An 11,794-nucleotide genomic window follows, 5' to 3' on the forward strand; every position below is an offset into this window, starting at 1 on the left:
GGGAAAGTTGTTCTGAAAACCTGGTGGACTACCTTGATGCTGAATAGCTTCATTTTGCTTGTATGAGAAATTTGGGTGGAACCTATTATCAGGGTGATAAACTGGGCTGAACGAGTTGGGAGTGGGCTTCCTAAAGGCACTATATGAATTTAGAGCATTTGCTTGCTCGGCCTTTATGGTGGGTAGATTAGGGCAGCACTCCACTAGATGCTCCAGACTGTTACACAAGACACACAAATTATATGACTCGTGATCCACTTTCATGACGGGATTTGACTCTTTGTATGAACTCGAACTAGTGGAAACAGTAAAAGCATCAAACTTGTTACTTAAGTTGTTCATTCCAGTCACCAGATTGGACATGACATTTTTGAGTTCCGGGTCTGCTTTCATTTCATAATTACCTAGTTTTCTAGACTCAAACTCATCTCTAATTACTTCCTCACCATAGCTACTCCAATTTTGGGCATTTTCAGCTAAGTCAACAAGAAATTCATAGGCTTGATCCGGGGTTTGGTTCATGAACCTACCCTTGTGCATGGACTCAATCATATTTCTATGTGCCGGAGTTAGTCCTTTATAAAAGAAGTGGACCAGATCAGCCTTATCAAGCCCATGGTGTGGGCATTTGACCAACAAATCATGGAATCGTTCCTAAGTTTTAAAGAATTCTTCTTCAGATTTTTCTCTAAAAGTTCTGATGGCATCCTTAATTTTTTCAGTTTTTACCATGGGATAGAACTTAGCCATGAACTTCCTAGACAGCTGTTCCCATGATGTGATGGAATTTGAAGCAAGGGAATACAGCCATGCAGCAGCACGATCTTCTAAAGTCATGGGAAACAATCTTAATTTAATACCCTCTTCATCTAAGTTTTGATTTCTAAATGTTTGACAGATTGTCAAAAACTTGTTTAGATGAATATAGGGTTGTTCACTCTCGAACCCATGAAACTTGGATAACATGTTTATTGTTGCAGCCAGAATTTCAAATTGGGCTGCATTATTTATTGGCAATACTATACATGTAGGTGGACTAGCGGATGCAGGAGCGAATAATTCATTCAGGGTTCTAATATGTTCACCCATTGTAGAGATCGACGGTTGGTTTACAGTTCGCAGGTTATGATGAAAAGTTCTGTCAATCTCAGGATCAAATGGGGTTAACTTATCCCTTAATGACCTTCTACCATGCATACATTTTCCACAACTTAATTAGACTCAATTTTTTAAACGAAATCCTAAAAGATAAGAAGAAGGGCTAGACCAAGATGACCACAATCAACACCACACAACAATTTGACCCTATTGGTCTTAGAGCTAAGTGAGGTTTAGTAGCTTCTTAAACCTAGTTACACAGAGACTTATTGGTTAAAAAGTTCCTGAAATTCTCTCTAGATTAGACAGCTCCTAATCTCCCTTTCAGATTAAGCTTAAGCTTACCAGTTAAGTGATCCAGTAACCAATGACCAGGAAAGTCCCGGGGTGTGCGGTGGTGCCAGAAGGGATACATCGATACCACAATACCCGTAACAGTTCTCACTGTTGTAAAACCTTCCTAGACATCACCAATTACTAAATCCTCACTGGAGTGGCTTTCAGCTGCTTCTTTCCAAGAGCCTAATTGAGCTCGAAAACCCTAAGGCCAACGTCTAATTTGATTTTTAATTTAATTTGGCTTAGGATAAGTATGCAAGGTGGTGATTTTTGGGCTAAGGACAGGTAATGACTTCCCGACCTTATCTTTTTAATGGGTTTTGCCCTTAATTACTTTATGCAAATGCTTAATACTAAATGCAGCAAATAATCAATATTTTTTTAAAGTTTATGCAATGTCATTAGGTTGTACTGATTAAATGAGCAAGCAATTTTTTTTAATTTACTATTTTTTTATTTTTTTAAAAAATTTTATGTTGTTTTTTTTAATTTTATATAGAAATAACTTGAATGTAAACTAAAACTAATCCTTATGCGTCAGTCAATCTCCGAATGCCCGTTGAATAAGCTCTGGAGATTACTCCGTGAGGAGCCCCAATAGAGGTATGATCACCTCGGGGGATTGCACCCTATCAATTACTAGAAAAAAATAATATTTTTTTGAAAATTTTTTTAATTTAATTATTTTTTTTTAACTTTTTTTTTAAAAATTTAAATTTCAAATTTCGAATCACAGAATTCAAATTTTGAATTTAAATTTTTGAATTTTTGAATTTTTTTTGAAATTTTTCCAAATTTTTTTTTTACTTTTTTATAGAAAACTTTAGTTTCGAATTTCAAATTTCAGAATTTAATAACTACGAAATTACTAACTAAAAATAATCAAAATAAGTAAAATTAATAAAAATAAAAACTTACTACCGGAGTGCATCCACTCCGGGCATCCAAATTCTAATTTGATCTTCGTGATCGTTCTTGCTTCTCGATTTGCCTCCCCGGCAACGGCGCCAAAATTATGTTCGTCCGATTTCTGTCTAACTAAAAATATGCTAAACAGATCGTTGTTAGAACCGATGAACAAAAGTTGAATTTAAATTCTACTCTTACCTGTTCTACCCGAAGAATAGTGGTTGTAAGAGGTCGATCCACAGGGAGGCGGTTGGAGTTGCATAAAAATTAGAACGTTCACTCGGATTCAAAATCGATTTTTGAATAACAAAAGAAAAACATTACTTTGAGGATGTTGATGGATTCTCTAGTCTACCGGAGAAGGTTTTCCATTTGAAAATAACAAAAAGACAAATACTTGGAATAGAAGAACATTTATAAATTTAATCAAATATTTAACTATTCAAAGGAAAACCTTGGCATGGATGAAAACAGTGCTTAGAAAGATTGAAGCCTGAAACATAAACTGCATGAAAGAAAATTTCATATATTGCAACTAAAACAAGAATTCTTGAATGCATAAAAATAAATTGTAGAAATTAAACTTAACCTAAAACATGAATTGCATAAAAGAAAAATTAATGGATTGCATAAAAGAACAATTACAATAGTAAAATGAAGATTGGAAGCCTAATGCTTCCTCCTTCTACAAAATAAAATATAAAGACAAATGAAGAAAAACAAGAAAACTCCCCTTTTCCCTCTCTCCTATTTTTTATTCTTTCTTTTCACAAAAGAGAGCCATCTCCCATGTTTGATTTTCTTTTTGATTTTCTTTCTTCTATCCCAAACCGAGCCCTCTCCCCTGTTCTTCTCTTTTCTGTGGACCCACCAGCCCCTTCTTCTTCCCCTTTGGACCCGCCGGCCACCACCCTGCCCAGCTCCCCCCCCTCTTCCACCAAGCTCTCCCCTATTTATAGATCGCCATAGTATGGAGAGGAGGAGAAACGGGCGCGGGATCTCGGGAGGTGGACCGGATGAAGAGCGCCGCAGGTGTGGGATCTTTTCTTCTCCCTTGTTTCCGCATGGGATGGAGCTGCTGTGGATCTTTGAAATGGGCGGCCGGAATTGGTGCTAGGAGGAGCGAATCACGGCTTGGATCGGGTGATGGCTGCTGAGAATGTGTTGGGTTGCGCGGACGAAGCCGGGAAGATCGTGCGCTGCTGCATCACGGAGGAGGGACGCTGATCACGAGGCTTCACGAGCGGCTGGGTCGCGGATGGAATCCGAAATGCTTCATGGCTGGCCGCAGCGGGATCAACGGGAGATTGATGTGCTGACGGAAGAAAATGAGATGGGAGGCTGAGACGGGGGCGATGCTGGGATTCGGATCGCGTTGATGCTGGAGGAGGAGGCGCGGGCTAAGGCGGAGGAGCTGGGAGGAGGCGTTCACGGCTTGGAGGAGATGCGCGTGGGCAGATGGGATGGCTGGGAGTTGTGCGATCTTTGGCCCTCCTGATATGGGAGCTGGGAGACACCAAGTTCAGTCATATAGATAAAAAAAACAAATAGTGTGATGTGAAATTTGTTTGTAAACGGACGGACTCAGTTCGTCACGGATCATTTGTTCTGACTGGAGGTCTATTGCAAGTCTTTCATGGGTCACCCAGCACCTCATAGTTATGATATGGCCAAATTAGATTTGCCCAAAATTATTTCCCAAAAGCACAAAGGAAATGGACCTGATTCGGATCCGAACCCGACTCGGACCCGACCCGATCTTCAACCGAGTCGGATCTAGGAAGGGATCCTTCTTTAGTCAAATTTGTACTCAATGTGTATTTTATCTCTAATTTATGAAAATCTGTGCGAAATATAATATTAATCCAGTGAATTTATCATTATCGGTTAGCAATAATACTAATTTAGGTGACATATAGGTCGCACTTTTGTGCTCTCATCAGGTGGAAAACTTTCTAGAAGTGTTCATTGATGATTTCTCAGTTTTTGGCCTATCTTTTAACGATTGTCTGTACAATTTGACCTTAGTTTTGAAAAGATGTAAGGAGACCAACCTAGTATTAAGTTGGGAAAAGAGCCATTTCATGGTTCAAGAAGGCATAGTTTTAGGACACGTCGTGTCCAAGAGGGGCATTGAAGTAGATAAAGCCAAAGTCGGTCTTATTTCCAATCTCCCCCCACCCAAAACTATGAAACAAATCCGATCATTCCTTGGCCATGCTGGTTTCTACCGTCGCTTCATTCTGGATTTCAGTAAGATTTCCAAACCCTTGTGCAATCTTCTGGCCAAGGACACTCCCTTTGTCTTTGATAAAGCATGTGAGGAGGCATTTGAAAATCTTCGCTCGAAATTGACCACTGCACCTATCATACGGCCCCCTAATTGGACCCTTCCATTTGAATTAATATGTGACGCATCCGACTATGCAATTGGGGCAGTTTTAGGGCAACGGCTAGATAAAGTACCTCATGTCATCTACTACGCTAGTAAAGCACTCTCAGATGCACAATTGAACTACACCACAACTGAGAAAGAGTTACTAGCTGTAGTATTTGTGCTAGACAAGTTTCGATCTTACCTATTAGGATCCAAGGTTACCGTATTCACTGATCATGCTGCCCTTCGACACCTTCTTGCAAAGAAGGACACCAAACCCCGTCTGATTCGATGGATTCTTTTACTACAAGAATTTGACCTATAAATTCGTGACAAGAAAGGAACTGCAAATGTTGTAGCAGACCACTTATCTAGGATTCTTCTTGAGCCCTCTAAGAATACCTCACCTTTACATGATGCTTTCCCAGATGAACAATTATTTGGGGTACAAGGAATGAAAACGCTATGGTTTGCAAACATAGTAAATTACCTTGCTATAGGACGAATTCCTGATGATTGGTCAACTCAAGACAAGAACCGATTCTTTTCACAAGTAAAGTTCTATTATTGGGATGATCCCGATCTATTCAAGTATTGTCCCGATCAAGTAATCCATCGATGTGTCCCCGAATGCGAATTTCAAAGTATTCTTTCATTCTGCCATTCACAAGCTTGTGGGAGACATTTTGGGGGTAGAAAAACTGCAGCAAAAGTTTTACAGAGTGAATTTTATTGGCCCACACTTTTCAAAGATGCCCATAACTTTTTCCAAACTTGTGAACAGTGCCAACGGATGGGTACCATCTCCCGTAGAGATATGATGCCTCTCAATCCTATTTTAATTGTAGAAATCTTTGATGTATGGGGTATTAACTTTATGGGCCTTTTCCCACCATCCTTTGGTTTCGAATACATTCTGGTAGGGGTTGATTATGTTTCAAAATGGGTAGAAGCTGTCGCCACCAAAACTAATGACCACAAGGTTGTGATTAAATTTTTACATGAAAACATCTTTTGTCGTTTTGGCACACCCCGAGCCATCATCAGTGATGGGGGATCTCATTTTTGCAACCGGTCTTTCGAGGCTTTGGTTCGCAAATATAACATCACCCATAAAGTTGCTACCCCATACCATCCCCAAACAAGTGGACAAGTCGAGGTGTCCAATAGGGAGTTAAAACACATCTTAGAGAAAACGGTACGTCCTGATAGAAAAGATTGGTCTCAAAGGATAAATGATGCACTTTGGGCCTACCGTACTGCCTACAAAACTCCTATTGGCATGTCTCCCTACCGATTAGTTTTTGGAAAAGCTTGTCACTTACCAGTAGAACTTGAACATAGAGCTTTCTGGGCTATCAAAAAGTTTAACTTAGACATGGCAGTAGCTGGTCCTCACCGAAAACTCCAACTAAGTGAACTTGAAGAATTACGCAATGAGGCTTATGAAAATGCTAAAATTTATAAAGCAAGGACTAAGGCTTTTCATGATAAAAATATTAACCGTAAGTCCTTAGAACCTGGTCAAAAGGTTTGGCTGTTCAATTCCAAGTTGCGACTCTTCCCGGGTAAACTTCGCTCCAGGTGGGATGGACCATTCGTAGTGAAAAAGATTTCTCCTTATGGTGCAGTAGAAATCCAACACTTCAATGGTGGACATATTTTAAAAGTCAATGGTCAAAAGTTAAAACCTTATGTGGACTGTATTACCGATGGACAATTGATCGAATCCCTTAATTTGACGAACCCTGTTTATCAAAATAATTAAGGATGCACTGTGTCTGGCTGAAGACAATAAACTTAGCGCTTATTGGGAGGCAACCCAATTCTTTTAGTTTTCTTTTAACATTGAGGACAATGTTAGGTTTAGATTTGGGGGTATTTTTAAGTATTTTTAATCATTTTTTGTTTTGTTTGCATCTCTTGCATTCGTTTTCACTTCATAATGTCAGGTTTATCAGAAGAAATAAAAAAATAAAAAAATAATAATAAAAAGATCTTTTAAAAAAATGTGTTCATTTTCATTTTTTATAAAATAATAGTAAAAAAAATTAAAAAAAAGTTTTTAAAAACCTAATTTCTATACATTTATGCAAGAATGATAAACACACAAGGTATATAAAATCTAAAAAGCCCAATGACTAGTCGGAAGTAATACAAATTTAAGTTCTTTTCATTAAGTCTCTCTTAGGGAGTTGTAAGCTAATTAATACTTCGAAATTTCACTACACACTGGCCGACACTTCTAAGGTCTAGGCTCGACATTATGTTGATAGTATAGTAGCAACCTTAGACCCTGATGAATCATACTTATCTAATCCAAAATATATATATATATCATCAATAATAATGGATTTAGTCAGGAACATCGAAAAGGGCTACCTATTGTCAAAGGTCAAGTGGGCTTGTGATGAGAACTCCGAGCATAAGTCCGTAGGGGAGTCTTGATGCCTGACACCTTATGCCAACTGGTGTGAGAGTTGTCGACTGATTGCTCGTTATACAGAGAAATCACCACAAGAGTAAAAGTGCACAATTTATATATCTTTTATTATGTTAAAAAAAAAATTCTGTATTGACCTTGAAAAAGACAATAGTGTGAAAGCCGTTGTTGTAAAAATTCGAGTAAACTGGAATATTACAGATAAAACCCGTGAGGTATTAAAGTAAACATCCACAACTCTCGAAATCCTGCAGATAAGATGATTTTGAATCAGTGAGCAGGTCCTTTCGACCAATCCTTGGAAAACTACTAGTATTAACAATATTTTGGAGATCCGAACTCTTAGCTTGTGTACGGTCCAGATTTCACCGAGCACTCCAATATAAATGAGTCTTACAACTCCCTAACGAAAACTTAATGACTTCAACTTGAATTGCATCTCGACCTAGAATTTGGGCTGACTTAGTAAATAAAACCGTGTGTGCTTTGAAATTCTTATCATTTATGTATCTTAAATTAGATTTTAATTAAAAAAAAGAAAGTTTTTTTTAGCTATTATGCACTTGGAATTTGAATTTTCATCAATGGAATTAAAAAAAAAAACAACAACAAATTAATCATAACAATAAATATTGAAGTTTGTGGGTATCTTCACTCGAAATCCTCACGAGACTATAACTCATCCACTAGGGTAACCTAGGGGTTTAAAGCCTTGTTGCATATAGTAAATGCAATCGCGATGCCTACGAAAGTGAGTTAGAGTTTTTTCTAATTTTATTTTGCTCGAGCACTAGCAAAATATAGGTTTGGGGGTGTGATAAGTGCTTAATAATTCATAAATTAGTTATCTTTCCATAGCACTTATCAATGTTCTTAAACTAATAAATACATATTTTACCAGAAAATTGAATAATCATTGAAATAAATTTGAAATATGTTTTTGGTTACGAGTTTTTATGAAAACTACAGAAAAAATATATAAGGAGGAGATTGTGTTGATTCAGTTTGGTAACCTGATGAAGTTAAGGTTATAATTAAATAGGTTTTGGTCCTGGCTCGATCAAAAGTTATAATTTGCTAAGGAAAATGTTTGATTAACCCTTTTTATTAAGTCATGGTATTGTTTCTAGTCTTGACTGGTCGAGTTCGATCTGAAGCAGTTTAGCAATAATTAAATTTGGAAGATATTGGGCTCGAGAACAAGTTCAAGCAACTCAACGATCATGATCCACCGCAAACCCAAAGCCAATTTCCAACCAATTCGTTACCTGCCTTCATATAAAATTTATAATAATAATAATAACTAAAAATTCACGATTCACTGTTCATATAAATAGTGTCCCGTTAAAACACTGTTCATATGAACAGTGTTAAAAAAAAATAAAATAAAATGCCGAGAACACTGTTCATATGAACAGTGTTCCGTAAAAACACTGTTCATGTGAACAGTGTTAGAGAAAAAAATAAAAAATACATAATAAATAAATAAATAAATATATAACAATAATATAAATAAATAAATAAATAAATGGCATGGCTACTGTTCATCTTCTTCCCCCGAAGAGCACCTCACGCGGGTGCCCACCGTCCGCGGCGACGATTCCGTGACCAGCATCTCCGCCTCGTCTTCCGCCTGTGATGCAGCCCGCAGCCGAGATCCAGCTCCGCCATCAAGCCGCGTCGAAATCCCGGCGTCTCCCCGTTGATCCCGCAGCCACCCACCGTCCGCAGCGTCCTCCCGACGATCCTGCGACCAAATCCACCGGCAACCAGTCCTCCGTGATTCCAGTCGGCTGCAATCAGCCACGTGCCCACCGTGCCCGTGCGGTCGACTCTTCCCAGCAGCGGAGATCCGGCCCCTTCGCCATCACCGCGTGCGGCGTCTCCTCCTCCAAGATCAGCGAACCAGCCACGTCGAAATCCCAGCATCGTCGCCCGGTCTTCCGCCCGTGGTGCATCCGGAGCGACCAGATCCCCCGCCACTTCATCAGTCGGCACCTCTCTCCGCCATCACCGACCAAATCCCGCGGCCCCTCTTCCTCCTCTCCTGCGATCTGCATCCCGGCACCACGCCTCGGAATCAGCCGCCGTGATTCCTTCTTCCCTCTCTCCGCGTGCGCCGGACGACTATAAAAGGAGGGAGGGGGCGTTCGATGGAAGGGGGAGCTCGGTTGAGAAGAAAAAAACAGGGGAGACCCCTATTTCGGTGAAGAGAAGAAGCCACCAGCCGAGAGAAAAGAGAGAAAAAGAAATAAAAAAAAGAGAGAAAAAGGGGGGGAAAGAGAATATTTTGTGATATATTGGGAATAATGGGAGGTGAAGGCTTTCATTTGAAGATGAAAGGTCGTCCGGAAGCCATGCTTGGCTAAACATCCAATCTAGGGCTGGATGAAGCCCTAGCAATGTATCAGGGCATTGTGGTTCTTTTTTTTATTATTATTTTGGAGCTTGTTTAAATTCTTATCTTCAATGAAATATTTCTTTTATGATGTTTAAACCTTGAGCATGCCATTTACTATTCGTGTTTACTAAAGTAGTCTAAGATAATCCATGCCTAGGAAGATGAGGTGTGCTGCACCCTAGATTAGCATACTTAGGTAGACACTTCATGCTATACCGAAGATGGATTTTCCTAAAACTCTTTATGTTTTTATTTTAAAAGGCTTGTAGCCAATTTGCATGCCTCTCCAAAAGATAAAAATTAAGAACACAATCCCTAATGCCATGCTACGCGGTAGATTCCAAACCCTAGATCCATCTACTTTGATAAATTTCAATTCGTACTCATAGATTAATTTAGTTAAATCAAGTTAGCAAATTCTTTTTTGTGATTTATTTTTAAAAGAAAAATAACTTGTTTCCAATCCCTGTGGACCGACACCCGTAATCACTATCCTACAGGATACGTGCTATTGCGTGGTTTATTTTTGAACTTGAAAGAACCGATCAAAAGGTTCCACTTAAAAACCACTTGCCTCGAATAGATGAACTGTCTCCCTTAAAGGAATAAAGCTTGCCTAGACATCAACTGAGCCACAGAGCGAAATTGGTGCAACTTTCGATGATCTTCGTCCTATTGAGTTCGAATGTCCCTAGGGGCCAACGTCTAATTGATTTTAATTAAAGTGATAGCTATGTGAGAATTGATTCACCTAATTTGGGCAAGAATCTGGTGATGAAATCTAGTTCTTATCTTATTGGGGTGATTGCCCTTACTATGTGCTGATTAATTGGTGTATGTGTATCAAGCATGCATTCACACTTTTGCTGAAATTAGAATCAAACAATCACCACAAAATTTCAGGCTAATTGGGAATCAATTTAAATAAGCAAGGTTCAGATGTTACTAAAGAAAATTTTTCCAGCAATTTTTTTTAAAGCAAACCTCTACAGCATTCCTTTTCCAATAGTTCCTTTTTAATCGTCCCAAATTTTCTCTTCAATTCCTGATCAAATAATACCAAAAGAAAAATCAAAAATTAGTAAGAGAGAGAAAGGAGATAAGAAAAGTAACAAAAATAGAAAATATTTTTATTTTATTTTAGATATATATATTATTATTATTATTATTATTGAAATATTTTTTTTATGAAAAGAAAAACAACTATGCTAGCAATCCCCAACAATGGCGCCAAAAATTGATAATCAACTTTAAAGACCACGCAATAGTACGTATCTGGTAGAATAGTGATTACGGGTATCGATCCACAGGGATTGGGGTATAGTTGTTTTCTTAAAAATATTTGAAAAAGAGAATTTGTGAAGACTATTGAACTAAATAATTTAATAGAAATGCAATTAAAATGATATCAGTTTGGAGGAACCTAGGGTAAGGAATTCACCACTAACATCAGAACATGGGTTATTTGTATTTTTAATTTATTCTTGGATTAACATGCAAATTGGCTACAAGCCTAATAAGCATTCGAATAAAATTTTACAAAAATAATTTAGGCATAATCCATCTTTAGTTAGCATGAAATGTCTACCCTAATTTAAGGTGGCAGCACATCGCATCTTCCTTAAGCATGAACTATCTTATTTTTACTTCAATGATCATGCAGAGCAGTTGTATAAACGTCATATTTAAAATCACAGAAATTAAATATGAGATGAAATAAAATATTCATTAGGAGCAAAATAAAGTTTATACAACTCCAAGAATAGAAAATTAAAATATAAAACCCTTTGCCCTTTGTTAGGGCTGCATCTAGCCCTAGTAAGGAGATCAGCCTTCCATGGAGTCGTGGGCGACAGCAGCAGCGATATAGAAGACCTTCATCACGACTGGGTTCTCCTTCTTTTCTTCCGTCGGCTTCCTCTCCCTCTTGAACTTCATTATTTTTTTATATGTGGGAATCATTCCCAAAATACCCAAACTACTATCTCTCCCCCTTATTTTTGGTTCGGTGGGAACTCAGCCTAAGAAGAGCCAAGCTTTCTCCAATCAACCCGGCTCCCTTTGGTGGGGAAGAAGGGATGAAATCCTAAGGAGAACTCCCCTCCTTTTATAGTCTGCAATCTCCTCCTCTCTCCTCTGTTCCGAATGAAGGATTTGTTAGATGGATGCCCTAGAAGCCAATTTTGGCTGACACATTATTAATTCTAGGACATAATTTGTACTTGAC

The 11,794-nt window shown here is 38.4% G+C and overlaps 1 non-coding gene across 1 annotated transcript; it reads left to right on the top strand.

Moving 5' to 3' along the window:
• Positions 1–610: 610 nt before the first annotated feature.
• On the top strand, positions 611–717 carry LOC149750993 (small nucleolar RNA R71). The gene has a single exon (XR_016398935.1). It is a non-coding gene; the product is annotated as a small nucleolar RNA R71 (small nucleolar RNA).
• Positions 718–11,794: the final 11,077 nt, after the last annotated feature.

The sequence above is a fragment of the Phoenix dactylifera genome, chromosome 17 (assembly GCF_051530095.1).
Source record: "Phoenix dactylifera cultivar Ajwa chromosome 17, Ajwa_hap1_PhDact_Kaust_v1.1, whole genome shotgun sequence".
In the NCBI taxonomy this organism is placed as follows: Eukaryota; Viridiplantae; Streptophyta; class Magnoliopsida; order Arecales; family Arecaceae; genus Phoenix; species Phoenix dactylifera.